We start from the raw sequence: 12,865 nt of genomic DNA, 5'->3' as shown, positions 1-12,865 counted from the left end.
CACACTTATCAAGAAAATGCTTTTTATTGATTGATTGATTGATATGAGTAGGAGGAGTCCTGAGCTTTGGTGGATATGCTAAAGCTTTTGTTCAAACAAAACAGCTGATTCTGAAGGGTTTGTACTGATTTCTCAGGTTACGACCCTAAACTTTATTCTGCTCATTACTCTGAAAGAGATATTTGAAGTACATGTTTCTAAAGCAGAAGCATCACGTGGAAGTAAATTCTCAATAACACTGATGCTGTTGTTTATATCAGTAATTCACTACATCCAGGGCCTTTCCAGTAAACTCTTAGCTTTAGTCAGATCTAAACACACGACAAAAATGGTCTCGAAGACTCACACAAACGTCAGTACATTCGATCTGGTGTGGCCCTCTAAGTAGCATATATCTTTGTATGTTGTGTACATGCCACAGTTCATCTCTGACCCTTGGTGTAAATTCCTCTGTATTAAATGCTGTGTGATATTGTGGTATTTAGCTTTCTGCTCCCTGCACCGACTCATATTGACATGATCTTTTATTTGCCTAAGTACATGAAGAACAGCTCAGGACAAAGGAATGACCCTAAAAGCTCATAAACCTTAAGAATGAACAAACATTTTTTCTGTTTTTGAGCGAGTGCTGAAAGCCTTTCTTGGTCTTCATATGCAGCTCTGGTTCAAAGGCTGCAAAGTCTCATCAGTTAATGCAACAAACCACTGCTGACCTTTACATCTATATGTCGTCATCCTAGACGTATGTTAAACCTGCACTGCTTTTATTGACCAGCAGGGGCTAACTTTATCAGTTGTTTCTAATATGACGTCACATGACATCTTACTGCTTGAGATTTGTCTGCAAAATTGAACGTGATGCAAGATGTTGCTAGGGAAAACTGACAAGCTATATGTTCCTTGATATTGCTCACATGTTAGGTGAAATCAGTTTCAAAGAAGGTGCTGCAACAATGACTACTTGGTGACTGCTTTGGTTGTTAGCAGATTCCCACAGTGGCCTGTAGTTTATCGTGTTTGTCTGAAAACACTTAACTACTCAAAAATGGAAGTATAAGTTGAGAAAGGCCAAAGCACGTTGGAAATGGAGAAGGCTCACCTTTAAACTTGGACCTCAGAGCTGAAGACAACACGTTTCAAAAGCCACAACTTTTAGTCTGAAGCTGTGTTTCAGCGCAGAGTTTCTTAGATAAGTTGTATTTGGAGTTAAGTTCTTCATTTTCATGCAAACTGTGGGTGACTGTAGCAATAACAAAGAGGCTTTTGCTAAATAGCTGAAGAAGATAAAATTTTCTCTAGAAGAAAATGGGGGTCAGTGACCGGTCTCTGGGCCTGTGTGACTGGGGCTTTAGTAATTATTTTCCCAGGGACTGCAATCAGCCTCCAACAACCACTCATTTTCCCTCACGATGGGTGGTTGCCAGATGGCCACTGACCAGTATCTAAGCCTACTGGGGACTTTTTCACTAATCCTACATTGTCACAAGTCCAAAATGTCCAATGAGTTAATGTCACGTGGTTAGCACATATTCAAATGTTTGCAAAACCTCAATAGATGTCTGATTGACTACAACTCTATGGGAAAATAACCCGTCTACTTCTTTGATCTATGAACTCAGTAATACTTTCTTGATGAGTTCATTGTCATCAGAAGTGAGTTTATGATCAGTGGGTTTCACAGTTTCACAGAGTGGGGTGTTGTTTAGAGCAGCCCTTGTGATTGACAAATCACTGCTGTTTTTATTGAAGTTCTAACATCATAAAATACTTTCTCAGCTAACACCTTTGTGGTTACCGAAAGCCCTTACTGCATGTCGTGTTGAATGCTTTGGCCTGGAACGATGTCTTGACACATATGAAGCTTTTCCAGTTCTGCTGCTGTCTGTACACATGGGAAAACAGCACCTTCACAGTTAGCAAGCTTCGATGCGAGCCCGCTGAGTTTATAGAGGGTGTGTCTCTCCCATAGACCAGCACTGTATTGAATGTTAGAGGTATGAGGGTTGCGTCTAAATTTTTGTGGGGGTAGTTAATCAAGCTTTTCCTGAGAAGTTTAATCTAGGTACACCGCTGGTTTTCACTCTCTCTCCTGTGCATTCCAGCTATGTAAAGCAATCCTACTCAGGTTCTTACATGGGTTTCATCCTTTACCTGCTCTTGTAAAGCACATTGAAAAAACAAAACAAACATTGCGTCTGTAAATACATTTTACATACCCAAACTGTACAGTTTAGTTAATATTAGAATCACCAGGGGATCACGTTAGTCTCATAAGGACGTCACAAGTTAGTTATATTTGTTGGATATGAGCAGATTTCTTAATCTGTTTTCCTTCCTTGCAACATCTTTATGTAACATGTTATCACTGCAGAGTTAAATATTGGGATGCAATCTTATCACAAAGCCCGCATCATACAATGGACCCCCATCAATATGAAAGAGAGGTTTGGTATTTTTTCTCAGAAAAACCCAGTAAAAATGAAGTGTCTCGGCGTACACACGGCAGGAGACTTAAACTATTTTTATTTTTAACAAAAGGAAACACATTTTCTCACTAGACAGGTGTTGTGTTTTGCGCGCGTATGAATGAATCCCTGTGTATTCGGTGTCTGAAGGTGTGCAGTTATGTACATGTAAACAATGTTTAACCTTTTAAAAGCTTTCTGTGTGGGACTTTTGAAAGACGAGCAGCGTTCTTTGTCTACTTGCAACCCACTCTGCCCCTCATTCCCCCCGCCCAATGTTTCCTCTCATCCTATAGTTTTCACCCAACCCCTTTACTCTTGTTATGTGAAGTCTCAAATTCACTTTGACACCTCAGTGTTTCAGCATGAATCCCTGAACCATGATCTAGCCATTTCCATATACAAACATTGCATTTACATCTGTGATTGGCGACAGGAAGACCATAACCATGTGCTTCCATAACAAGATCTTTCCAAGACTGCTTACATCAGCCAAGGCTGAAATTCCTTCCACACGATGCACACTTTGTCCCTGAATCCAGGATATCTGGATCCACATTGGATTCTTAAAAGCATCGACAGCTTGTCTCACATTTTTTCATATTTCAGTTTTATATGTATTTTTATTTGATATGACACAAAATGTTCGATGGGGAAAAAATCCTACATCCAACCCCTGAAGTCAGTTCTCATATGGGTGAAACCGGATCTCTCTTAAATATTTTACATAAATTTATATTAAAATTAGGAGTTTAATCCTGCTAACAGACACAGAGAAGCAAACAAACAGACTTTATGATTAAAATCAAATGCTTTGTGACCCATGCAGGGAAGTCCTATGTAGACATATAAGCTGCAGGACTGCTGGAAAACAGGGCTCAAGTAAATAAGGAATTTTTTGTTTGTTTGTTTGTTTTCTGCTTGTTTCCTTATCCCGTGGGTTGAACATATGCTAGAATTTAAAAGTGAATTGCTAACTACTCATCAAGCATTAGTGAAACTGTGAACAGTGTGACACAAAGCAGAAAGAGAGAATATTCACCTTCAAAGTAAAAGTAGAAAGGCACAACTTTGAAGGTGAACAGACTCCATTTCCAGTTTCCACTTTCTCAAGTTTCACTGCTGCTCAGTGGTTGGCCAGACGGATCTGTGACACCCATGCAAATAACATGCAGCAATCTGCTAGTGAGCAAAGCAATCACAAGGAGGTTTTTGGTGCGACTGGTTTCACCCAGTGTCAGACAGCAACCTTCAGGAACCACTCGCCAACTAATCTGCGAATAAATGTGTTCTCCATAAGGAAAGGTTGTTTCTGCATTATGCCAACTAACCTTTAGCTACTGAAACTTATCTCAAGCAGGTTTTGTGATGTTTTCTGCCTAATTTCTTTCCACTCTTCATACTTCATCATTCATCTTTACTTTATTGCAAATAAAAGTTTTGAGTTTGTGGATTTAATTACTTAATGAATTAATTATGAATTACTCAAACCAAATGTAAAAATTTCTATATTTTTGATGAATGGATTAAGTAAGGCCAAGCATTGATTTATGACACTGAATAGAAAATGGGATGGGATGATGATGTCAAGTGCCGTTTGCATTCTGAATACCTGCTCGAGCTTGCTCACCTCTAGGTTTCGTAGTGTTGATCACAACAGTTATTGTCATGGTCTACGGTGGGTGGCTGGAGTTTCCATTAGGCTCCTGAACTGACCTGGGATCCGCCCCTGGGCAGGGCCAACTCCAGCTCCTGCACACCTGGAGCCTATTGCAGGCTATCAAGCCAGAGGGATTTAAACCACACATCGATGTTCACTCACTGCCAGTTCGTCATCAACCCATGTTGGTAACAGGTCTTGTGTTTCAAATTCTCGCTGTGATTTATCTTACTAACAAAGACTCTTTTGTGCTACAGTTGCTGTACCCACCCTGGCTCACTCCACCTCCGGACTCGGGATACCTAGTGATCATTTTGGAAATCCCTCTGTGCCTCACCTGCCTGCCCTCCTGCCATCACACTCCATCTGGAGCCCCGGATCTCAGGTCAGCCTTTCCACGCCACTCAGCCTCCCCTGGATCTTCATCATCCCCCTCTCAAACACTCCAGGTCCCTAACTGCAAGTAAGAATTGCTGCTCTTATACTGGCCACTTCTGAGCTGCCTTCACTACCTGCCTAACTCCTATATCCTCTCCCCTCAGTGTGACTGTTCCCCACTCAGCTCCGTTCCACTTCTCAGGCCTCGTTCCCTTGCCCTAGCCACGTTCCCCTGGGCACGCCACACCAAGGCTCCACGTCTCGTCATTTTCTGTCTTTGCCACGTTTCCTTTTTTTCCCCCTTGCACTTAACCGTAATAAACTGTTAAATCATCTACTGTCTCCGCTCTGGGTTTCTGCACCTGAGTCCTATTCAGTACCGGCCATCCGTCGCCGTGACAGTACGAACTGGCCAACAAATGGACTCAGCAGACCCAGTATGTGCAGCAGTCTCCAAGCAGGGAGCCGTTTTAGGGGCTCATGAGCAAGCGTTGCAGGTTCTCGACACCCGGTGTCAAGCCATAGGCGAGACCCAGGCTAGGATCTTAGCTTCCCTGCAGGAGATTCAGTCGGCTCTTTCCCCTCCTCCAGGCCCATCCTCCGCGTCCCCTGCGCCCGTGGCAGAACCTCCCCAGTCTTCCCCAGCTCCTACCCCTTCGGGCTCCGTGTTTCGCGATGCTGCATTCCCAGAACCCGAGCCGTACTCTGGGGAGCGGGGCCGCTGTACGGCCTTTCTACTGAAATGTTCTCTCGCGTTCACGCATTCACCCCGTTCATTTACTAGCGAATCAGCTCGGGTAGCATATCTGGTGGCTAAGCTACAGGGCAAGGCGCTGTTATGGGCCGAGGCGTACCTGTCGGCTCACCCGCTCCCAACCTGCTCGTTTGATGATTTTCTGTGCGAGTTTAAAAAGACCTTTACTCACCCAGTATCGGAGGGTAGTTCTGATGAAAGGTTGCTCGGGTTGCAACAGGGGAGCCGGAGTGTCGCTGAGTTCATTATCGACTTCCGTACCGCAGCCGCCGAGGCCAATTGGCCCGATCATGCCCTTCGGGGAGTGTTCCGTCGCGCCTTAAACGACGAGCTCAAAGACCAGCTCGCTTCCCGCGATGAGCCCGAATCCTTTGAAGACTTGGTCTCCCTTTCCCTTCGGATAGATAATCGCCTGAGGGAAAGGGAGGCAGAAAAGAACCAGAAACATCGTAAACCTGCGCCTCGTACGTTTTCACTTCCTCCACCGTCACGTCCGGTGTCAACATCCGCTCCCGTTTCCGTGGAAACGGACGCCGCTCCGGAGCCTATGCTAATCGGCCGCTCTCGTCTCACACCAGAGGAGCGAGAACGACGGCTTCGGTCGGGCGCGTGTTTTTACTGTGGCTCAGTGGAGCATAGGTTAGCGCAGTGTTCGGTTCGGCCAAAAGGCTCCGCCCGCCGGTAATTTCGGGGATACAGGTGGGCGGATCCTCTTTCAGTTCCAAACCCCGGTTAATTCTACCAGTCACCCTGTGTCTAAATAAGGTTTCTCACCCCCTCCATGCTCTCGTTGATTCCGGAGCAGAGCAAAATTTAATAGATTTAGCTCTCGCTAGACGCCTTCATTTGCCACTCAAGACTCTCGATCCTCCCATCCCTGTTACCGCATTAAACGATCAAATATTCTCTCAGATAACCCATCAGGCTGGCCCCGTAACCCTCGTCACCTCTGGAAACCACCATGAAGCCATTACCTTATTCACCTTCTCTTCTCCTGATTCACCACTCATCCTAGGCTACCCCTGGCTACAGAAACACAACCCTCATATAGACTGGTCTGGAAGTAAAATCGCTAGTTGGAGCCCTTTTTGTCTAGCCCACTGCCTCAAGTCTGCCCTATCGCCGGGTGCCCCTGACACTAACACCTCGGGCGTTGATCCGGTTGACCTCACACTCGTCCCACCTGAGTACCATGACCTCCAGGAAGTTTTCAGTAAAGACAAAGCGTCGTCCTTACCACCCCACAGGCCTTATGACTGCGCTATCGACCTTCTACCTGGTGCTCCGCTTCCCTCTAGCCGGCTATTCAACATCTCCAGACCAGAAAGAGAGTCCATGGAAAAGTACATCCACGAGTCATTAGCTGCAGGTATCATCCGCCCATCCTCCTCTCCAGTGGCCGCCGGCTTCTTTTTTGTGGAAAAGAAGGATAAATCACTCCGTCCATGCATAGACTACAGAGGGTTAAACGACATCACCATTAAAAACAAATATCCTTTACCCCTTATCAGCTCAGCCTTCGAACCCCTCCATGAAGTCACCGTATTCACCAAACTGGATCTCCGCAATGCCTACCACCTTGTCCGCATCAGGGAGGGGGACGAATGGAAAACGGCTTTTAATACGCCCCTAGGTCATTTTGAGTATTTGGTCATGCCGTTTGGGTTAACCAATGCCCCCGCTGTCTTTCAGAACCTGGTCAACGACGTGCTCCGTGATTTCCTGAACCAGTTTGTCTTTGTTTATCTTGATGACATACTCATTTTCTCCAAGACCCCCCAGGAACACCATGTCCACGTCCGAGCAGTCCTCCAACGCCTCCTGGAAAACCGACTTTACGTCAAAGCCGAGAAATGTGAGTTTCATGCACAATCTGTCACTTTTCTTGGCTATATACTCGCAGGAGGGCAGGTGAAGACTGATCCAGCCAAGATCCGCACGATCCTGGAGTGGCCCACGCCCACGTCACGCAAGCACCTACAACGTTTCCTCGGCTTTGCCAATTTCTACCGGAGGTTTATTCGCAACTACAGCCAGGTAGCCACTCCTCTCACTACACTCACATCCACCAAAAGACAGTTCATCTGGACACCTGAAGCTGAGGTAGCATTCAGTAGGCTCAAGCGCCTATTTACTTCAGCTCCAGTATTGTGTCACCCAGATCACTCCAAGCCATTTGTTCTAGAGGTAGACGCGTCCGACGTCGGCGTCGGAGCGGTCCTTTCACAGCATTCAGGTTCCAAGGCCAAGTTACACCCATGTGCCTTTTTTTCACGTCGACTCTCGTCAGCTGAACGCAACTATGATGTAGGAGACAGAGAGTTGCTGGCTATTAAGTTAGCCCTGGAAGAGTGGCGTCACCTATTGGAAGGAGCTGAACACCCATTCACCATCTTCACAGATCATAAAAACCTTACTTACCTCAAAACAGCTAAGCGTCTAAACGCCCGCCAGGCCCGTTGGTCTCTGTTCTTTGATCGCTTCAAGTTTGCCATCTCTTTCCGTCCAGGTTCCAAGAACGCCAAGGCTGATGCCCTGTCTCGTCTTTACGACCCAGACGCTGAACCCACCGAACCAGCTCCTGTGCTTCCTGCCTCCTGCCGCGTAGCGTTTTTATCCTGGGACATAGAGGAATCCATCCAGCGTGCTTTACTGGATGAACCAGACCCTGGCACAGGTCCTCCGGGCCGCCGCTTCATTCCCACAGCAACCCGTTCGGCTGTAATTAAGTGGGCTCATACCTCCCGGTTTTCCTGCCATCCTGGAATCGGCCGCACCATCGCACTACTACGTCGTCACTTCTGGTGGGCAACTCTGGAACATGATGTGCGGGACTACGTCTCTGCCTGTGACGTGTGCGCCAGGAACAAGACCCGAAATCAGTGACCATCCGGTCTTCTACAACCTCTAGCCGTACCTTCTCGTCCTTGGTCCCACATTTCCCTGGACTTTGTCACTGGACTGCCTAGGTCAGCAGGTAAAACAGTGATACTCTCTGTGATCGACAGGTTTTCAAAAGCAGCTCACTTCGTTGCCCTGGAGAAACTACCCACTGCCACGGAAACTGCAAGACTGATGGTTGACCACGTCTTCAAACTCCACGGGATTCCTGCCGAGGTCACTTCTGACAGGGGACCTCAGTTTACATCCCAGGTTTGGAAATCTTTCTGCTCTGCCCTGGGTGCTCGAGCCAACCTCAGTTCTGGTTACCACCCTCAAACCAACGGGCAGACTGAGAGGCTCAACCAAGAGCTGGAGTCCATGCTCCGCTGCATGGTTTCCCATAACCCGGCTACCTGGTCAGCACATCTCCCATGGGTGGAGTATGCACACAATTCTCATGTTTCCGCATCCACTGGTCTCTCTCCATTTGAAGCGTCCCTGGGCTATCAGCCTCCCCTCTTCCCTGAGGAAGAGGCTGATTTGGCTGTGCCTTCCGTCCAGCACCATCTCCAGCGCTGCCGCCGCGTCTGGACTCGGACCCAGGAGGCACTGAAGAAAGCTGCTGCCCGCCACTGCCGCTATGCAGATCGTCTACGGTCGCCAGCTCCTCGGTACGCTCCAGGGCAGAAGGTGTGGCTGTCGGCTAAGGATGTTCCCCTTAAAGTTTCCTCCCGCAAGCTGGCTCCTCGGTTTATTGGGCCGTATGTCATCCACTCGGTCATCTCGCCCTCTGCTGTGAAGCTCGAGCTTCCTCCCAGTCTGCGGATTCACCCGGTTTTTCATGTTTCCCAAGTCAGGCCTGTGCTGTCCAGTGTGCTGTGCCCGCCTTCCGACCCCCCTCCGCCCGCCCGGCTCATCGATGGTCATCCGGCCTATACGGTTCAGCGGATCGTTGACGTCCGTCGCCGTGGTCGGGGTCGCCAGTTTTTGGTGGACTGGGAGGGGTATGGGCCTGAGGAACGTGCCTGGGTTCCTCGCTCGTTTATCCTTGATCCTGCTCTTGTCTCTGATTTTTTCAGGTCACGTCGCGGGCTGGGGACCGGTCGGCCGCCGGGTGGCATCCCTTGAGGGGGGGGTACTGTCATGGTCTACGGTGGGTAGCTGGAGTTTCCATTAGGCTCCTGAACTGACCTGGGATCCGCCCCTGGGCAGGGCCAACTCCAGCTCCTGCACACCTGGAGCCTATTGCAGGCTATCAAGCCAGAGGGATTTAAACCACACATCGATGTTCACTCACTGCCAGTTCGTCATCAACCCATGTTGGTAACAGGTCTTGTGTTTCAAATTCTCGCTGTGATTTATCTTACTAACAAAGACTCTTTTGTACTACAGTTGCTGTACCCACCCTGGCTCACTCCACCTCCGGACTCGGGATACCTAGTGATCATTTTGGAAATCCCTCTGTGCCTCACCTGCCTGCCCTCCTGCCATCACACTCCATCTGGAGCCCCGGATCTCAGGTCAGCCTTTACACGCCACTCAGCCTCCCCTGGATCTTCATCATCCCCCTCTCAAACACTCCAGGTCCCTAACTGCAAGTAAGAATTGCTGCTCTTATACTGGCCACTTCTGAGCTGCCTTCACTACCTGCCTAACTCCTATATCCTCTCCCCTCAGTGTGACTGTTCCCCACTCAGCTCCGTTCCACTTCTCAGGCCTCGTTCCCTCGCCCTAGCCACGTTCCCCTGGGTACGCCACACCAAGGCTCCACGTCTCGTCATTTTCTGTCTTTGCCACGTTTCCTTTTTTTTCCCCCTTGCACTTAACCGTAATAAACTGTTAAATCATCTACTGTCTCCGCTCTGGGTTTCTGCACCTGAGTCCTATTCAGTACCGGCCATCCGTCGCCGTGACAGTTATGGAGTGAAAGTGAATGACTAAAGTTCTTTGAGTAATTCTGAGAAAAAAAAAAGTGTGACGTGTAGAAATCAGAGAATGCCTTCTGATGAGCGCTGGACTAGGATGTGAGTCACGGCTGGTTTGACTCCCGGTGGATGCCGGGAGGATTTTTTGGTCTTGTGTGTCATATCTATGGAATTCATTTGAAAGGGCGACAAAGTGGTTCAGTGGTTGCAACCGTTGCATCAGGGCAAAGGACTCCTGAGTTCAAACCCCGACGTCAATGAGGAGTTTGCACGTTAACCCTGCACTTCTGGACCTCTGGAAATTCCAGTCATTAAAAAAAAACATGCTACGTCAACCCTCCGTATCCAGGTCCAGGGCAGTTTGGTAAAAGATATTCCAGACTATATTTCCTGGAAATGCTTTATAAAAAAAAAAAGGAGTGTGTGTGTCGATGATGGGATGATGGGAACAGTTTTCTTAGCAGAAAGTGGTGAAAACTGGATTCTGTCAAAGAGAATGTTTAAGTTTCTTTGTGCTATTTTGGGTATTAAAGTGGAAAAATTGGTGGAAAGTTACCACGAAACAGACTTTGATATCTGAGTGAACCTGAGCCAAGTGATTTCCTGTTCATAGCTGGTTCTTTTTTTTCTTTTGATAACATCTCCTATGTCAGACACACTGCACACTGTATCTTAAGTCTGCTCTGCCATTTCTATTGCCAGCTCAAGTGTGTGATATACATGCATACGGAAAGGATTTAGAACCACAGTGTGTTTTGAGGCAGAGAGAAACATATTTATGCTTTGTGAGCTGTGAAGCAAGAGACCCAGATATAGCAGCTCGTTTACAGGACATTATGCCCTCTGTGTTCGTGGGACATGCAGTCGGTATAGACGTTTATAGAGACATAGTGACAGAAATATCATATTCAAAAAATAGCTCATTTTCTAATATGGACAATGCAGTCATATCTGAAATTAGTTAGTATGTTTGTGTTTTATTTACACTATATTTACACATTTTAAAAATTTATCTGGAACATCAATTTATATATATTTGTTTTCCTTGATTGGTAAATCCATTAAATCAATTCTCAGAAATGAATGCTAACAGCATTAAAAAAGTGCAAGAGTCCTGTGACAAGACGTGAGCAGCAGTGTCTCTACAGTGGGATGATGGCTCTCATCCTTTGACTTTGGCAAAGACCCAGAAGTGAAATTAACACAAGATGTTGGTAACGTAATTTTGCCAAAATCTCTGGGAATGGGTTTCAGTAGCAGTGAGCCATGTTGCAAAAACAATGGTGAGAGAGGCTAAAGGTTAATACACTTACTTATCCAGTATCCAGAACCACAGTAACAGACACAGGCACACATAAACACACACGGGGACTTGGGGTTTAATGAAGTGCTTGCTTTCCATTGAGAGCAGATTAGGGTTGGAGGGCAAACTGTGGGAAAAACTGGAAAACTATTCAGTTCAGGAAAAACATTATAATATTTTCATGCAAAAGGATGGACATTTTGGAGTTTTTTCTGTATGTTCAGGTATGCTTTGCTGTCACTCTGCATCCATCGGTACATTGTGTGTATGGTGCACAGTATGCATTAGTTTGAGCCTGGCTGTTTGCGGGCCTGTGTTCTATGCAGACTGTCCTTGGGGGGACAATGGCAGGATTCTGCATAGCGGAGCCGTGGGAGGAAGGGGACAGAAGAGTCAATGAGTGAAGAGGCTTCTGGATGCGTCAGCACAAGGCCATGATGAGGGTGTAGGAGGACGGGTCCTCTAACGCAACAATGCATCGAGGAACATCCATTCAGTTGCCTCACAGGACAACACGCAGGCAATATAACATTGGGTACACATTGCTAACAAAGGTGCAGGTGAAATTAAGCCATCCATCTCTTTGACATATGGATGACTGGGACAGAAAGTGTCAGTGGCTGATTATTTTGTGTAGATTTCCACTAGTCATCAAGAAATAGATCAAAATGCTGCTGGGAAATGTCCTCATTGCTCAGTCTGTTTAAGTATAAAAAAAGCAGGTATAAAAATTGATGTCAGAGATCGTTTGCATTAGGATAATGATGGATCTCATTATAGTTAGACGATAGATGATTGTTTATGCATCCACCGGGAACATTTTGCTCAGATGACATCTTTTCAAGTTTGATGTGTAGCTCATCAGTTTTTGCAATAGTGCAAAAGTTAAAACATAAATTATGTGATCAGAATAAAATTAATATATGTTCTTTGAAAAGGCAAATCAAAGAAAATTTTCATTAGTTATGAAAAGAGTAGGTCACAAATCACAACAACACAAAACTAAGTATTCTTCTATTTTTTTCATTAAAATGCAATATTATGCTAATTGAAAAGTGTTGATTTATTTATAAATAAAATACTGCAGTGTAATGTAGTGAGATACTTTAAATGTTGACGTCTTTTTAAAGAGTAATCACACAATTATAACATCTATTATTACCTTTTCTGTTAAGTTTGACACAGTTACATACACCAGCAATTTATCTGAGTAAATGTTACAAGTGCCACTGCCTTATTTATAACAAATCAATACAACAATATTCAAAACAGACATGAAAAATCTCAGTGACTTCACTCATGGAGCTGTTAATGTTAAAGTTCAAATACTTAATTAACAAGGATTGTAATCTTTTCAGTGATATTGCTTGTTTGTTACCAGTGTTTCTGTGGCCAAGTGAAAAAGAGACACCGTGAGACTGTTTAAAATCACAAATCGTCGTCATAAATACACATTCCTTAACCGTTTATTAATAGGACCTTTGAGCTCAACGGTAA

At 45.9% G+C, this 12,865-nt stretch overlaps 1 long non-coding RNA gene across 1 annotated transcript; it reads left to right on the top strand.

Annotated features, from left to right (window-relative positions):
• The first annotated feature begins 4,136 nt into the window (after positions 1-4,136).
• LOC146683904 (uncharacterized) lies at positions 4,137-4,717 on the top strand. The gene is made up of 3 exons (XR_014917279.1): positions 4,137-4,309; positions 4,383-4,588; positions 4,668-4,717. It is a non-coding gene; the product is annotated as an uncharacterized LOC146683904 (long non-coding RNA).
• Positions 4,718-12,865: the final 8,148 nt, after the last annotated feature.

The sequence above is a fragment of the Copadichromis virginalis genome, linkage group LG20 (genome assembly GCF_057382275.1).
Source record: "Copadichromis virginalis isolate Kocher_CV1m ecotype Utaka linkage group LG20, C_Virginalis_male_GT1.1, whole genome shotgun sequence".
Taxonomy (NCBI): Eukaryota; Metazoa; Chordata; class Actinopteri; order Cichliformes; family Cichlidae; genus Copadichromis; species Copadichromis virginalis.
The sequence above is the reverse complement of the archived record's forward strand: the minus strand, read 5'-3'. Positions and strand labels throughout refer to the sequence as shown.